Source organism: Schistocerca gregaria, unplaced genomic scaffold (assembly GCF_023897955.1).
Source record: "Schistocerca gregaria isolate iqSchGreg1 unplaced genomic scaffold, iqSchGreg1.2 ptg000169l, whole genome shotgun sequence".
NCBI classification, from domain to species: domain Eukaryota; kingdom Metazoa; phylum Arthropoda; class Insecta; order Orthoptera; family Acrididae; genus Schistocerca; species Schistocerca gregaria.
The window spans coordinates 9,955,054-9,962,209 of record NW_026061724.1 but is presented as its reverse complement, the minus strand read 5'-3'; the positions used below and the strand labels follow the sequence as shown (position 1 = coordinate 9,962,209).

The following is a 7,156-nucleotide window of genomic DNA, read 5'->3' as shown; positions in this document are numbered from 1 at the left end:
TCTGCGCCATTCGCCTTAATCACATCTGAGAGTAATTCTTAAAAAAACGCCTGGCGCTAATTGTTCGTCATCACAGATACTGTTTGCTATACGGACACAACGCGCAACTGATTTCCAAAATTCAGTTTTCTCCGGTGAGGATGGAACTTACGACGCCTGGTTTATTAGAGCAGTGTTCTACCACTGAGCTAAAGAGGCGCGTCCTAGCGGTTCTCTTGGTTACTTCGCCCTTACGGTCGTCTCCATAATCAGACTTCAGCTGACAACACTTCATATTACCGGCTAATATTTGCAGCTATGGCGACCCATTACTGCTTAGCTACACATCTGACACGTAACCGATTTGCTCTCCAAACAACAACACTTTCATTTCTGAACATGTCTTTCACACATGTCTACAAAATCACCTTCACCTTCAAATACAGTTTCCTTGCGACTGACAGAGACGTAGGCAAAGTTTAAAGTTGCTATTTCCATTACATCTCGTTAATCAGAAAAACGGTAATTTACATCTGCAGCGGAACAAAATTCAGTTCCCCCCAGCGTGTGGCTCGAACCCACGACCCTGGGATTAACAGTCAGACGCTCTACCGACTGAGCTAGCCGGCACCTCGGTGAATACCTGCCGTGTAGCACATCACACAGAACTCGTTTGGGTTGGGTGGTCCCATACAGAATCTCTCCATGCTGCCTAATGTTTTCCTAACGTCACACTCGTCACGTACTTCACTTTTATGTCATAATCATTTCTGAGAGGTAAAGAAATTGCATGACAACATGCAGAGCTAGTGGCGTCAAAATTAACACACATAATTTATGTGACTCAAATGCCGAACGAGTTACTTTCCGACGTTGTTTTAGATGTGCAAGTGCCAGTCAAAACTCGCGGTGTCTGCACTGTGCCGACCATTTCGCTAGTTAACACCGGTCTTCTTGTGTGTGTTTCAAGCTCAGGAGCAACTCCAAGCAAAAAATGGTCAACAGCAACATTCAGACGGTTTCGTACTGCTCAATTGCTACATTAAAACGGTATGTTTCTTTTTCAGAACTGGAAAAACACGAACGTGACATCATTCGAACCTGTAATCATCAGATCCGAAGTCCGACGCCTTGTACATTAGGCCACACGGTCACTGACGACCAACTATAACATGTATACGACTCATATCGAAACGCTCACACCATTGAGGATTTGTGTTTTCGTTCTACACAGCCGCTGCCCCTTGCTCTTTCCCACCCATTCGTTACATTCAACCTCTTACGAGACCGACCAAATGTAGACTGAGAAACAAGACCACACACTTTGTGCATTCGGAATCGAAGGCAGGCCGTCCCTCGCCGCATTTGCTACGATGGCCATTTGCTACTTCTGCAGAAGCGGCGGCGGCGACGACGACGACGACGACGACGACGACGACAGGTTCTCAGATATGTGAGAAATACATCTATAAAATGTAATTCAGACTGCCTCGTCCCACCTTACGCTGTACCGCTTTGGCAAATGCTTTATCTGCGCCATTCGCCTTAATCACATCTGAGAGTAATTCTTAAAAAAACGCCTGGCGCTAATTGTTCGTCATCACAGATACTGTTTGCTATACGGCCACAACCCGCAACTGATTTCCAAAATTCAGTTTTCTCCGGTGAGGATGGAACTTACGACGCCTGGTTTATTAGAGCAGTGTTCTACCACTGAGCTAAAGAGGCGCGTCCTAGCGGTTCTCTTGGGTACTTCGCCCTTACGGTCGTCTCCATAATCAGACTTCAGCTGACAACACTTCATATTACCGGCTAATATTTGCAGCTATGGCGACCCATTACTGCTTAGCTACACATCTGACACGTAACCGATTTGCTCTCCAAACAACAACACTTTCATTTCTGAACATGTCTTTCACACATGTCTACAAAATCACATTCACCTTCACATACAGTTTCCTTGCGACTGACAGAGACGTAGGCAAAGTTTAAAGTTGCTATTTCCATTACATCTCGTTAATCAGAAAAACGGTAATTTACATCTGCAGTGGAACAAAGTTCCATTTCGCCCAGCATGTGACTCGAACCCACGACTCTGGCATTAAGAGTCTGACGCTCTACCGACTGAGCTAGCCGGCTACCTCGGTGAATACTTGCCGGGTAGCACGTCACACAGAACTCGTTTGGGTTGGGTGGTCCCATACAGAATCTCTCCATGCTGCCTAATGTTTTCCTAACGTCACACTCGTCACGTACTTCACTTTTATGTCATTATCATTTGTGAGAGGTAAAGAAATTGCATGACAACATGCAGAGCTAGTGGCGTCAAAATTAACACACATACTTTATGTGACTCAAAAGCCGAACGAGTTATTTTCCGACGTTGTTTTGGATGTACAAGTGCCAGTCAAAACTCGCGGTGTCGGCACTGTGCCGCCCATTTCGCTAGTTAACACCGGTCTTGTTGTGTGTGTTTCAAGGTCAGGAGCAACTCCAAGCAAAAAATGGTCAACAGCAACATTCAGACGCTTTCGTACTGCTCAATTGCTACATTAAAACGGCATGTTTCTTTTTCAGAACTGGAAAAACACTAGCGTGACATCATTCGAACCTGTAATCTTCAGATCCGAAGTACGACGCCTTATCCATTAGGCCACACAGTCACTGACGACCAACTATAGCATGTATACGACTCATATCGAAACGCTCACACCCCTGAGGATTTGTGTTTTCGTTCTACACAGCCGCTGCCCCTTGCTCTTTCCCACCCATTCGTTACATTCAACCTCTTACGAGACCGACCAAATGTAGACTGAGAAACAAGACCACACACTTTGTGCATTCGGAATCGAAGGCAGGGCGTCCCTCGCCGCATTTGCTACGATGGCCGTTTGCTACTTCTGCAGAAGCGGCGGCGGCGGCGTCGACGACGACGACGACGACGACGACGACAGGCTCTGAGATATGTGAGAAATACACCTATAAAATGTAATTCAGACTGCCTCGTCCCACCTTATGCTGTACAGCTTTGGCAAATTCTTTATCTGCGCCATTCGCCTTAATCACATCTGAGAGTAATTCTTAAAAAAACGCCTGTCGCTAATTGTTCGTCATCACAGATACTGTTTGCTATACGGCCACAACGCGCAACTGATTTCCAAAAATTAGCTTTCTCCTTGTGAGGTTGGAACTTACGACGCCTGGTTTATTAGAGCAATGCTCTACCCCTGAGCTAAAGAAGCGCGTCCTAGTGGTATTCTTGGGTACTTCGCCCTTACGGTCGTCTCCATAATCAGACTTCAGCTGACAACACTTCATATTACCGGCTAATATTTGCAGCTATTGCGACCCATTACTGCTTAGCTACACAACTGACACGTAACCGATGTGCTCTCCAAACAACAACACTTGCATTTCAGAACATGTCTTTCACACATGTCTACAAAATCACCTTCACCTTCAAATACAGTTTTCTTGCGACTGACAGAGATGCAGGCAAAGATTAAAGTTGCTATTTCCATTACATCTCGTTAATCAGAAAAACGGTAATTTACATCTGCAGCGGAACAAAATTCCGTTCCGCCCAGCGTGTGGCTCGAACCCACGACCCTGAGATTAAAAGTCTGACGCTCTACCGACTGAGCTAGCCGGCTACCTCGAGTAATACCTCCCGGGTAGCACGTCACACAGTAATCGTTTGGGTTGGGTGGTCCCATACAGAATCTCTCCATGCTGCCTAATGTTTTCCTAACGTCACACTCGTCACGTACTTCACTTTTATGTCATAATCATTTCTGAGAGGTAAAGAAATTGCATGACAACATGCAGAGCTAGTGGCGTCAAAATTAACACACATACTTTATGTGACTCAAAAGCCGAACGAGTTACTTTCCGACGTTGTTTTAGATGTGCAAGTGCCAGTCAAAACTCGCGGTGTCGGCACTGTGCCGACCATTTCGCTAGTTAACACCGGTCTTCTTGTGTGTGTTTCAAGCTCAGGAGCAACTCCAAGCAAAAAATGGTCAACAGCAACATTCAGGCGGTTTCGTACTGCTCAAATGCTACATTAAAACGGTATGTTTCTTTTTCAGAACTGGAAAACACGAGCGTGACATCATTCGAACCTGTAATCTTCAGATGCGAAGTCCGACGCCTTATCCATTAGGCCACACGGTCACTGACAAACAACTATAACAAGTATACGACTCATATCGAAACGCTCACACCCCTGAGGATTTGTGTTTTCGTTCTACACAGCCGCTGCCCCTTGCTCTTTCCCACCCATTCGTTACATTCAACCTCTTACGAGACCGACCAAATGTAGACTGAGAAACAAAACCAAACACATTGTGCATTCGGAATCGAAGGCAGGGCGTCCCTCGCCGCATTTGCTACGATGGCCATTTGCTACTTCTGCAGAAGCGGCGGCGGCGACGACGACGGCGGCGGCGTCGACGACGACGACGACAGGCTCTGAGATATGTGAGAAATACTTCTATAAAATGTAATTCAGACTGCCTCGTCGCACCTTATGCTGTACCGCTAGGGCAAATTCTTTATCTGCGCCATTCGCCTTAATTACATCTGAGAGTAATTCTTAAAAAAACGCCTGTCGTTAATTGTTCGTCATCACAGATACTGTTTGCTATACGGCCACAACGCGCAACTGATTTCCAAAATTCAGCTTTCTCCTGTGAGGTTGGAACATACGACGCCTGGTTCATTAGAGCAATGCTCTACCACTGAGCTAAAGAGGCGCGTCCTAGCGTTATTTTTGGGTACTTCGCCCTTACGGTCGTCTGCATAATCAGACTTCAGCTGACAACACTTCATATTACCGGCTAATATTTGCAGCTATGGCGACCCATTACTGCTTAGCTACACATCTGACACGTAACCGATGTGCTCTCCAAACAACAACACTTGCATTTCAGAATAAGTCTTTCACACATGTCTACAAAATCACCTTCACCTTCAAATACAGTTTCCTTGCGACTGACAGAGACGTAGGCAAACTTTAAAGTTGGTATTTCCATTACATCTCATTAATCAGAAAAACGGTAATTTACATCTGCAGCGGAACAAAATTCCGTTCCGCCCAGCGTGTGGCTCGAACCCTCGACCCTGGGACTAAGAGTCTGACGCTCTACCGACTGAGCTAGCCAGCTACCGCGGTGAATACCTCCCGGGTAGCACGTCACACAGTAATCGTTTGGGTTGGGTGGTCCCATACAGAATCTCTCCATGCTGCCTAATGTTTTCCTAATGTCACACTCGTCACGTACTTTACTTTTATGTCATAATCATTTCTGAGAGGTAAAGAAATTGCATGACAACAAGCAGAGCTAATGGCGTCAAAATTAACACACATACTTTATGTGACTCAAAAGCCGAACGAGTTACTTTCCGACGTTGTTTTAGATGTGCAAGTGCCAGTCAAAACTCGCGGTGTCGGCATTGGGCCGACCATTTCGCTAGTTAACACCGGTCTTCTTGTGTGTGTTTCAAGCTCAGGAGCAACTCCAAGCAAAAAATGGTCAACAGCAACATTCAGACGGTTTCGTAGTGCTCAATTGCTACATTAAAACGGTATGTTTCTTTTTCAGAACTGGAAAAACACGAGCGTGACGTCATTCGAACCTGTAAGCTTCAGATCCGAAGTCCGACGCCTTATCCATTAGGCCACACAGTCACTGACGAACAACTATAACAAGTATACGACTCATATCGAAACGCTCACACCCCTGAGGATTTGTGTTTTCGTTCTACACAGTCGCTGCCCCTTGCTCTTTCCCACCCATTCGTTACATTCAACCTCTTACGAGACCGACCAAATGTAGACTGAGAAACAAGACCACACACTTTGTGCATTCGGAATCGAAGGCAGGGCGTCCCTCGCCGCTTTTGCTACGATGGCCATTTGCTACTTCTGCAGAAGCGGCGGCGGCGACGACGACGACGACGACGACGACGACAGGCTCTGAGATATGTGGGAAATACATCTATAAAATGTAATTCAGACTGCCTCGTCCCACCTTATGCTGTACCGCTTTGGCAAATGCTTTACCTGCGGCATTCGCCTTATTCACATCTGAGAGTAATTCTTAAAAAAACGCCTGTCGCTAATTGTTCGTCATCACAGATACTGTTTGCTATACGGCCACAACGCGCAACTGATTTCCAAAATTCAGCTTTCTCCTGTGAGGATGGAACTTACGACGCCTGGTTTATTAGACCAGTGCTCTACCACTGAGCTAAAGAGGCGCGTCCTAGCGGTACTCTTGGGTACTTCGCCCTTACGGTCGTCTCCATAATCAGACTTCAGCTGACAACACTTCATATTACCGGCTAATATTTGCAGCTATGGCGACCCATTACTGCTTAGCTACACATCTGACACGTAACCGATGTGCTCTCCAAACAACAACACTTGCATTTCAGAACATGTCTTTCACACATGTCTACAAAATCACCTTCACCTTCAAATACAGTTTCCTTGCGACTGACAGAGACGTAGGCAAAGTTTAAAGTTGCTATTTCCATTACATCTCGTTAATCAGAAAAACGGTGATTTACATCTGCAGCGGAACAAAATTCCGTTCCGCCCAGCGTGTGGCTCGAACCCACGACCCTGGGATTAAGAGTCTGACGCTCTACCAACAGAGCTAGCCGTTACCTCGGTGAATACCTCCCGGGTAGCACGTCACACAGTAATCGTTTGGGTTGGGTGGTCCCATACAGAATCTCTCCATGCTGCCTAATGTTTTCCTAACGTCACACTCGTCACGTACTTCACTTTTATGTCATAATCATTTCTGAGAGGTAAAGAAATTGCATGACAACATGCAGAGCTAGTGGCGTCAAAATTAACACACATACTTTATGTGACTCAAAAGCCGAACGAGTTACTTTCCGACGTTGTTTTAGATGTGCAAGTGCCAGTCAAAACTCGCGGTGTCGGCACTGTGCCGACCATTTCGCTAGTTAACACCGGTCTTCTTGTGTGTGTTTCAAGCTCAGGAGCAACTCCAAGCAAAAAATGGTCAACAGCAACATTCAGACGGTTTCGTACTGCTCAATTGCTACATTAAAACGGTATGTTTCTTTTTCAGAACTGGAAAAACACGAGCGTGACATCATTCGAACCTGTAATCTTCAGATGCGAAGTCCGACGCCT

General features: G+C 45.9%; 1 non-coding gene across 1 annotated transcript; it reads right to left on the bottom strand.

Annotated features, from left to right (window-relative positions):
* Positions 1-3,559: 3,559 nt before the first annotated feature.
* On the bottom strand, positions 3,560-3,632 carry Trnak-uuu (transfer RNA lysine (anticodon UUU)). The gene has a single exon. It is a non-coding gene; the product is annotated as a tRNA-Lys (tRNA).
* Between the last annotated feature and the right edge of the window lie 3,524 nt (positions 3,633-7,156).